Source organism: Acyrthosiphon pisum, chromosome A1 (genome assembly GCF_005508785.2).
Source record: "Acyrthosiphon pisum isolate AL4f chromosome A1, pea_aphid_22Mar2018_4r6ur, whole genome shotgun sequence".
In the NCBI taxonomy this organism is placed as follows: domain Eukaryota; kingdom Metazoa; phylum Arthropoda; class Insecta; order Hemiptera; family Aphididae; genus Acyrthosiphon; species Acyrthosiphon pisum.
Window position 1 is genome coordinate 111,576,391 of NC_042494.1, and position 11,025 is coordinate 111,587,415.

An 11,025-nucleotide genomic window follows, 5' to 3' on the forward strand; every position below is an offset into this window, starting at 1 on the left:
AATAGAAATCAGCAGTCCTGTAAAGTATTTAAGTAAAAGTATTTGAGTAAAAGTATTGAATAACTTTTTAAATACTTTCAGCACGAAGTATTTTGAATGGTATTTTAAATACTTTTTTTTGTATTAAATACTTTTTGGTATTGAATACTTTGGTTTTTTATTTCGAACATTTTATTTTTATTCGAAATAATTGGTTGGAAAAATATTATAGTCAACTATAATAGTAGAATAATAGTTTTATTTAATATTCTGTATTTCTGTGTTAGCCGAAGCCCAAAGGTTTGTGAAAACCAGATTTCTAAAAAAAGTTATTGAATATTGAATAACAATATTTCCTTTAAAACTATTAGATAACTATTAGATTACCTACTACCTATGTGTTTATATTACGATAATTAGAAACCTACTTTAAAAACCAAAAGTATTTGAAAAGTATTCCAAATACTTTTTCAAAGTATTTGAGTAGTATTTGAAATACTTTACAATTAAAGTATTTGAGTAGTATCTTAAATACTTAAAAAAAAAATGTATTTGAGTATTTACTCAAGTACTTTTTAAAAGTATTCTTTACAGGACTGGAAATCAGTCACCTTACGACTCGTCTTTATGATGTCTTCAACACGTAGTACGCGTTATATAGCAGTAGCTCTAGTATATGTATATATATGTTTATAGTATATGATCTAAGTTGCAGGGTATAAAGTAATAAAACATTTTATCAAAATTATCAACTTGTACAATACCTTAATCGATAGGTATTAGAATATTAGATAGTATGATTAGATCAGATTAAATAATATCGGCATTACCAACATTCTCCAATATCATCTATATAAAATAATATATAAAATGACTTGGCTTTAGGACTTGTTAAAGGATTTTTGGGAATTCAATCCCTAAAGAGAAAAATAAGGAGTTGTAAGAATATAATAGTGGCGCCATCTATCAAGCAAATACCAATATCTTAACTAAATATACAATATTGGTCTTAAAATACAAAACGTACAAACTTGATATTTGGAATACTTAGTGGTTCCTCTAATGATCTAGATATGCAATAATAAAGGATTGTCTGATATTCGCTTTTTAAAGAGGCTGTAAAACAGGGATCTTAAGATTCACGGTGGAAATCGAAACTTTTTTTTGTTTATTAATGGTTGCCTTTGGTTGCAGGTTATATATGCGAATTATTTCACAAAGCTAGGTACAATTACTCCGGTTTGTCCCTAAAAATAAAATAAAATAATCCCTCAAATATATAAATATTAAATACTCCTTAAAATCTGGGATGATCAACTATGACTTCAATACTATTTTAGGTACATTATATACAATTTTTTTTCAACTACAAAGCTGTACTTACTAATATATTTTGGTATTGAGGCAGGTTTTAGAAAGTCATATTTTAGAATGCCGAGTTTTAGAATACTAAGTTTTAGAAACACTATGTTTTAGAAAATAAAACTTTTAGAATACCAAGTTTTAGAAACACTGTTTTAGAATTAATAAATTCATCTAAATTATAATTAGAATCATCGACTATTTATTTACATATTTTACATATTTAATTATTTTTTTTTTTTTACTGTTTACCCGTAATTATATAAAATATTTTCTAATAATTCTTTCATAAAAAAAAAAATAAATATAATAATTGTTAATACTTCAGATTATTAGCAATAGCTCTCATAAATTCATTTAAATTATAATTAGGATCATTAACTATTCGTTTACATATTTGTAATAAGTTATTATTCCGCGTTTGATTGTACTTTTTTCTTTTGAATACTTGATTTGAAATCAACGATTCGATTGTTGCTTCAGTTTCATGTTGTAATATGTTGTATTCGACTATATATGAAATAATCATATATTATATCAATATAGAACCATAATTCTACGATAATTATTAAACGATAATATCTTACGATAATAGTGGGCAATACTTATCAATAAAATAGAAACTTGATAACGATTATCAAGTAACAAAGCATTATATTTATAAATATTATGTATTTTGATATTTCCCGTTAAAACTCTGTATTTATTTCTTTTATTTTCTAAAACACTATTTAATATTTTTCTAAAACACAGATTTTCTAAAAGTTTCATATTCTAAAATATAGATTTTCTAAATCTTGTCATTCTAAAACTCAGCATTCTAAAACTTGATTTTCGAAAACATGCACCCAAATCTATATTTTATCTCTCACCTCTCTGTGTCCGCAATCTACCGCAGGTAGATTGCCTACCTGATATTATACTGTTCGCATAACCATAAGCGAAACTCACGGGCAACGCCACGTGGGATGGCTAAAAATTCAAATATAATATGATTTTACTTACATGCCTATTCACAATTACACCCAAATGGAGTTAATTAATCACAAATTTTCTTGTGCAACGCTGGATTATTCAGCTATTATAGTATAAATGTTGACATTTACTAGTGAATGATTACAAACAGTACAAATGTAATCAATATTAACCAGTGTCTGTTAGCATTAACCAATTTTGGACATTCACAGTATTACAGTACATATTTGTGTCTTAAGCCATTTGGAAAATAAGTATTTTTGCGAAAAGACTAGACTAGACTCTTTGAAATGGAGTAACCCGTTTACGAACTACTTATTATTTTTCTAAACTGTTTTTCAGAATCATTGCATACGGACTAACAGCATTTTTATCATAATTCTATTGCAGTTATTCATTTTTTGTACAATTAATAAATTACCCTATTATACTAATTCAGTTTACATGTTACATAATAGTGTCTTAGGTACATATGAAAAACATCGTGCAAAACAAATAGATGCGCTTGTCGGAAAATAAGTAAAATGGTTATTATCATATTATAATAATGTAGTTCTTAAAAGGCCTAAATACTGTTACTTAGTTGCAAAGAGCATAGTCTTTTCGCAAAAAAACTAATTTTCCAAATAGCTTAAGACATATACAACTAAAAAAATAGTCTATTGGTCGATATGTTCATATAACGATAAACAGGTTTAGGATTTTATAGCACTTAAAATTGCATAAATATGCGCTTAGCCTATAATATTACCTTAAATATCGCTAAATATGCGTTAAAAATATGCAAAAAAAGGAAATTTATTAATTAATAATTTTTTAATCACTTACAATTTATTATAGGTAATTACTATATATTTGAAATAATTTAATCACTCTGATCAGAATCCAAATGAATTGGCTATACAACGTATTCAACGCTTGTTTGTTGATAATCGCAGTAGAAATCGACAAAAATACCCAATAAAATCAGCAGATAACAAAAATTAGAGCCAAATATCTAATACGATCGTAATAATTCGATTGACAAAAATCTAAAAACACGTTTACTAAAATATAGTTTCATAAAATATGACCGATTTTGTTTCAAAAACAGGTAAAAATGCAAAAAAGTTCAAAAAAGCACTAAAAACTAAAAAATCGCAAAATATGAAGAAAAAAACAAAATAAAATTTTTAATTTGAGTTCTCTGTATCATGAAACACATTTTTAGCTTACTCATTTTTTAAGCATCTCATAAGAAATATGCAAATGCTATAAAATCCCAACCCTGACGATGAATAATACATACACATAAATATATTATAATATATATTAAATGTATATATTAAATAGTATTTACTATATTTATAGTGACTTAATGAAATAATGATTTACAAAAAAATTGTATTTTATTCAGCTATATGAATAAGAAATGAACAAAAAATAATTAAATTTTAACTAGACCATTACAATTAAGTATATCTTTAAAACAATTTCAAAATTTTTAAATTTTTAAACCATAGGTACTTTATTATACCGTAAACGTTAATGTATTTTTAGGAATATATACTAGGTATACTAAATAAAACGATACAAATATTTAAAAAATGAGAAATTAATAAATTAACTTTCTTATATCAGTTAAACCTTATAAGTATAATATTATCATTTATCATTTCTTTATTTATTATATCTAGATGAAATACAAACTTTTCCCATTACTAAAAATTCATTAAATACATTTTAAATAATCACATTATAGAACAAATGGCCAAAGAAATACCTATTGGCTGTTGACTATCTTAGCAATATGTCTTACCCCCTTCTTTGCCAGAACGTATATAGATAGATACAGCCAAGGAGAGAGGATAATCAGTATTGTACGCGTACGGTTGGTGCCACCGTAACTGCTACTACTACTACCTGTTGATTCAAGTGAACTCTTCCATATCAATGAAAAGTCAACCAGCATTGCCTCTTTAATCTAGATAGAATTGCCTATAATTCAAGTATACCTATTACAGTATAACTAACTAGGTGTACTCCTCGAATTGCTTCTAATACCCATTTAAAAATAAATATAGGTACCGACATATTGTATCGTACTATCTATTATTATTTTAATTTGAAATTTCCATATTATTCGTAACAGGTTGGAAAAATAATTTTTATTTTCTTATATCGTCAATCACTGATAGTGGTTAAAGATTACTTATTAGATTAGCACAACAAAATGCTAATTTACGTGAAATCTTCTGTTATTCGTTTGTCTGTCATAAACATTATTGTAATTACTAATTTGTAGCTAAAAAGGGAAAAGATAATAACTAGTGACGTTTTAAATGGTTTTCAACAAAATCTAACAAATAACATACAATTATGTTTTGATAATTTAAATTAACTAATGTACCTATCTAACGACTATCGAGGTTTTTTCGAAAATAAAATCATTGTTTAAAGTAAAATAATATTCAAATTATCGATTTACTATTTATGGGAGGCAATTTGAACACTAAATAGTCAACACCCAGCTAATATGGGAGCCAATTCAAGGTGGTAATTTTAATGTGTCCAATAAAAGTTACCCATCTTATAATTTACCCGATAAATTAATATTCAGAAAAATTACATACCTAATTAACAACTTTTTAAATTGTACAGTTATCTTATTATAGTTAATTAAGTTTAGTTAATAAATAAATCTTGGAATAATTGTGACTAAAAAATATACCTTTACTTTTGATTTTTATACTTTATAACAATAACCTAACAATCATTAAACTTAACATAATATAATTTTTAATATTATATATTGTAACTTGGTACGGCGTGGTGGCTACAATCAATCATGCAACGTGGTTGAGATTAAGTAACGTTTTCTGCCACTAGTTCCCGGATGGATGACCAGCCATGTTCGTAGTGGCAAAAACACTACAAACATTTTTTACTACAAAATAATTTTTAAATTTTAAATTTGATAACGGTTGTCAAAAATCTAACTTAAAATAATTATAAGAAAAACCGTGCATACGAATCTTTAAACTGAACTGCTTTTGTAACGATGTATCAGGAGCCTTGTATTACATTTTTACATTTTTTAACCCAATGAACAAAATTGTATTGATATTTATAGAAAAAAAAATCTAAAAAAATTGAAAATTGATGTCTGTAAACAGCTTAAAACTAGTCAAAATATTTTGAAAATTATATCAAATATAAGAATTGATACAATAAACATATGGTTTTAAATTGCATGTATCTGCAATTATTCATTTTTGAATTACAACAAAATAAGAAAATTGCTACATAAGAAATCGAGCGAATATTCAATGTTTTAAAAATTTGAAGTTCAAACGTTCATAAAAATTTAGCTTGACTTTCCGGTAAACATATTTTCAATAAAGATAGATAATCTTATTATCTTCTTATGAAGAATCTTGAATTATATTTTAAAATTTTAGATTTATAGTAAACAATTTCTCATGTCTATAAATAGTTCAGAAAGAATCATATAAATATTTGGTGAAAATTTAAACTGATTACGGTCATTCATTTTTGAGTTACTCCAAAAATCTAAAACAGTTTTGTCAAAATTGGTTAGACTGAACATTTTCGCTTTTCCTTAATTTTATTTTTGGTTTTTCCCGACGCGGTTGAAAATTACTAAGAAATTTTTCAATTTTTTACCAAATAAGTTCATTTTCTTACCAAATAACAAGCTGGTGTAAAAAATCAAAGCATTTTTACTACTCCAAACGGTGATGACAAACATAAAAAATTAAAAAAAACACACATCATTGTAAAATCAATACATTTATTGCTCCACTTAGAATTTAAAAGTAATGTAATTATTGTATATTTTGTAGATTAATTACCTACGCACTTTGTGTATAAATGAGTGATATTTCGGTTTATAATAAAATATGTAAAAATCATGAATACCTATTATTAACTCATTGTGCTTTGTTAGTGTTATTTATTCACGTGTATGTGCTATAACTGATATGAGCTACGTACATTTAATAGATAAATTAAAAAAATTGATCGAATGTGTGGCGTAGATTATACAGTGCATTTTGGAAAGAACGTCGTTCATGAACGCACATTTACGCGTTCATATATAGTGAATGATACTTGAACGTCACTCGTTTTTTGCGAATAGAACGTGAACGCGAACGACGATTATATTTTTAATGAATTTGATCGATTTTTAAGACGTTCAATTTATTTACCATTTAATAAATATTATATGTATAAAATATATTAATTAATTATATTAGGTATAATAATAATATTTTCATTTTTCCCATTATTATTCCTATAATATTTGTTTGATTGCAAAATATATTAACTAAATACGTGAAAGTCCCCGGCTACACATACAACAACAATAATATTATGATTTCCACGAATTTGTTATAAGTACCCTAGTATTCGCTTTATTTTATCACTATGAAATCCTTACCAAAATGTAACTCAAATAACGTGTCAGAAATTAAAAACCGAACGTGAATGTGAACGAGTTTCTTTTTTAAGGACTGAACGTGAACGAGTTAATTTTTTAGTGAACGTTCCGAACACTGAGATTACCATTTCATTCAATTGCCATTTCATTTTCTATCGTGGCGTAGATTACCAAAATTATTATTATATGTGACGCAAATTACATGTTGGTTTTTTATATTTAGATGTAGATTACTTACGCACTTCAGTGTACCTGGTAACACAAATTACAAGTAGGTTTACCTACTAAAACTGGGGAAAAATAGTTATATTATCGAATTGAAGAGGAGAATATAAACTAACTCCGAGCAGAAAACTTTAAATTATATTTATTTTAGAATGTTAAATTATGAATTTGAAAAAATGAATTACTTAGTAATTATAAAATTAGTAGTTTTAACTAATTTCAAAATAAAAATATGAAAATTAACTATCTGTCTGAGACCAGTTTATACTCTCCCCATCAAATTCGAAAATTTATAAATTTTCTCTAATATTATATGAATAAAATATCGAAAGAATCTGGTACCTATACGCAGATTTTCCACGCTGTGCGTGTGGAAAATACTGACAACGCATGAGGTTATCTGTTTACAACATGCGGGTGTAGTGTCTCTTAATGAAATTGTATATAATACGTATTTTAGATGAATGTTTCATTGTATGAACAATCTAGTTTAATCTTGGTAAGTTATGGTTACTGTTAAAATATTAGGTTTTCATCACGATTTAAAATATCTTTAATCGTGGTATTCATTAAATAATCAACTATTATATTTTAGCCTATTTCTATCACAATTGATTTTAGAACAGCCATATAGGCGTCAATAAATATAATAATTATGAATAAAATGAAAATACCTAAGTATATTAAGAAAATAAATGTATACTTATATAAATAAAACAATATGTTGTATACAACAACAAATGGTTTAAGCCATATTAAGGTAACGTACGAATATTGTTTACATTAATATCACTATTATAGTATAATCTAAAGTTGTTTATCTCTTTAGTCTTTAATCATGACGTCATTTATGTTACTAAACACTTCTTTAACATATTATTTAAAGCCGAGAAACCTTTAATAGTTTAATAAATAGTATTGAATGTTCATATATTTATTTTATTATTTACTATGCAAAATAATTTACTAGAACATTTTATTTCATTAATTAAGTTAAAGCAGAAAATTACCACTTACCAGAGGTGTTATGATTGGTGCGGTGCATGATTTTGAAAACTTGACTTTTACAAGTTTCCCAACTATTTTTGAACCTCCGGAGTTAATAGTTTCTGTATTATTGTTACTATTTGTAAATTTGTATGTTAACTTTTCTGGACCATTTTCTAAAAATTACACAATTTTATTAATTATTGTATGTTGAAAAAAAATAACACATTGACAATATTAAGTAATTCTATACAATAAATTATTTATGTTATTTTGAATCTAATAATATTTATGTTTTTACATTCATTGGTTTTTCATTATTATATATAAGTTACAACACTTAATCTTATAAAACATTTTTATTGTACCTACGTAGTACATACTAGATAGTAGATACTATTGTAATCTGTCAATATGTGTAGTAAATTAGCCATTATTTAATGAGTGTAATACATACATTTGAATTAAACAAAATTATAGAAAAAAATATTTAAATGCTTTTTGGTAATATTTTGTTATATTCTTTCTACTTTTGATAATTTGTATTTTATCAATTAAATAATATTAATTAAACTTCTATTAAACCGATTCTATTAATACAGAATTAGGTACATTGGTATTCGGTACATTATATTTTCTCTATTTTACTACAAAAACGTTAGTAATCTATAGGATAAGAAAAGTTTGTATTTTGATCCTTACTTAACTACTTAAGGGTTTCAATAATAAATATCTTAGCATTTATGAAAATACTTTTAAATACGTTGGTGAATTAATAATAAATAGTAAATACTATACTACTGTCTACTATCAATACAAAACCATGCACATAAACATAAACACAAAATAAATATAAACATTATACTACACTACATTTCATAACATGGTTAAACAGCTATTTTCTAATACGAATATTCTTTTTGTAAAATTTTAATACGCTGTACTCGCATGACGTATTGACGTGTTGCTTTTATCTACTTATAACGCATTAGGTACTGGCTATACTTCATAACAAAATGTACGTGGAGCAGTAAAGTTCAAATGTTGTGTTGTTAACTTAAATATTAGAGTGAATTGACTTATTATCAAACTTAAAGATGAGAATATTATATCTGCAGTAATATCTAGTTGGTAGTTTTAGGATATTAAAATTTTTAAGCAAATTATGAGTATGTTAAATATTATAAATTAAAATATTGTAAAAAAAATCAATAGAAGGAGAACACAGGTAAAGTCCTTAACTTTAGATGATAAGTCAATTAATTTAATATTAAAGCTATAACAACACAAAATTTGAACAACGCAAATTGTCCATGTTGTCCAGACAGAGACCACACAGCAGGTCAGTAACGTCTTCTTAACTTGACAGAGAAACTACAAAAATTAATTTTCATTTTCATATTATGATGCCGAACATTTGACACCCAACATTTTGTAAAATACAAGTATCTACATATACAATGTATACATTTTTGTGATGTGCATTTGAAAATTGAAAATTTTTTGAAACCCACAGAATTATATGTAATTTAAAATATTGTTAAATATTAATTGTTTTTAAGGTTGTTTCAGTTAATCTTACCAATATTTTACTATGATTTAATAAGACAAGTGTTTATTTTACTTCTAATTAATAAAATCGCGTTTTGACAATGATTTTTGGAAATTTAGAATGTTGTATCGTCAGTGTACATAGTACATATTTTAATGTACCTATAAATAGTAAATCGTAAAATTACCAATTCGCTGTTTGAAGAACCAAGCAAATGTTCCGGTGTTATTGATGGACTTTCGCTGTGAATCGCGGGCAAATCAAAAACAATATTGACGATAATTCTTCATTGGTATAGTATATTATGATATTATATTATTATGACGATTAATAACGCGTCCGAGCAGCAGAGCGATCATCGAATTCGATGGGAATAATTCGGATCACTTTCAACAACAACATATTCATAGGTGCATAATATATATTATTGTATATGCACGAGAGTATGATAGCTGTGGGTAGGCGTGGGTGTGTGGTGTGTTACTGTACACGTACGTGCAAGCATAATTGTATGTATGCGTGCAGTCTTGGAGCGTCGGCGGTGCGTATTGAGCTTTCGCGCGCACGTGCTGGTTGCCGGTTGTCACGTATATAATGCAGTGCGCGCGCAGGTAAGAAAGACGAGCGCGCGCGCACCACCAACTGACGTACCCATCGAGCACGACTGCGCGAGTCAGATTTGGCGGAGCGGTACAGTAGCCCCCCGGCAGGGATGGACGCGAAGGAGAACAAACGGAAAAGGAGTGAGAAACCTTTACGGTTAGGCCGTCACTCTATACACCCCACACCCACATGCGGTGGTGTCGCCAGGAGTCTTTTCTCGGTGTACGTTTGCGCCGAACCAACGTTACACCGGTGGCGGCGTGTGAACGTAATAATTATAATGGGAGCGCAGTGGCCGGTGCGCGGGTAGTGGTGTTGGACTGTGGGATAGCCGCATATTGGGGGGGAGGGATTGTTAGAAATGCGCGCGGCTGGCTGACGCGTGGGTAGCCACCGTCACAGACGCCGACGCCGGCGGCCGACACAGGCGCGCGCGATTTAGGCGACAGTGGCGGTGTTCGCGCGCGCCGCCAGTGGAATCAATACCGCCACCGCGGCCAATCCATCGGTTTTCGACCGCACGGCGCCGAGGCGCCGTCGTCACGTCGCACCACCACTACTCGCTGTGTACAGGTGCTTGCGTGCGTACGTGTGTGTGTGTGTGTGTGTGTGTGTGTGTGTGTGTGTCAATATGAAATATAAGAATTCCATAAAAGTATAATAGTATACCCATTGGCGGAAATCGGGGGGGGGGGGGGGGGCTTGCCCGTCAAGCCCGCTTCTTTTTTAATTTTGTAGGATCAAAGCTCCCTCGCTCACATTGATGTTTCCCCCCCCCTGAATTTTAATGGATTTCCGCCTATGAGTATGCCTGTATAACATTTTCGAAAAGGTTGATTCGCACTTTTAATAATCATCCTGTATTTATCATAATTTATAATATATACATAAATAATAG

General features: G+C 28.4%; 1 protein-coding gene across 1 annotated transcript in view; it reads right to left on the reverse strand.

Annotated features, from left to right (window-relative positions):
• Window positions 1-10,058, reverse strand: part of LOC100570041 (ell-associated factor Eaf) — a 62,031-nt gene extending 51,973 nt beyond the window's left edge. The window contains exons 1-2 of the mRNA XM_016804323.2: window positions 9,712-10,058; window positions 8,003-8,148 (exon numbers count right to left, since the gene is read on the reverse strand). The gene's annotated coding sequence lies outside the window, so the exon portion shown is untranslated. The remainder of the gene's footprint in view (window positions 1-8,002; window positions 8,149-9,711) is intronic.
• Window positions 10,059-11,025: the final 967 nt, after the last annotated feature.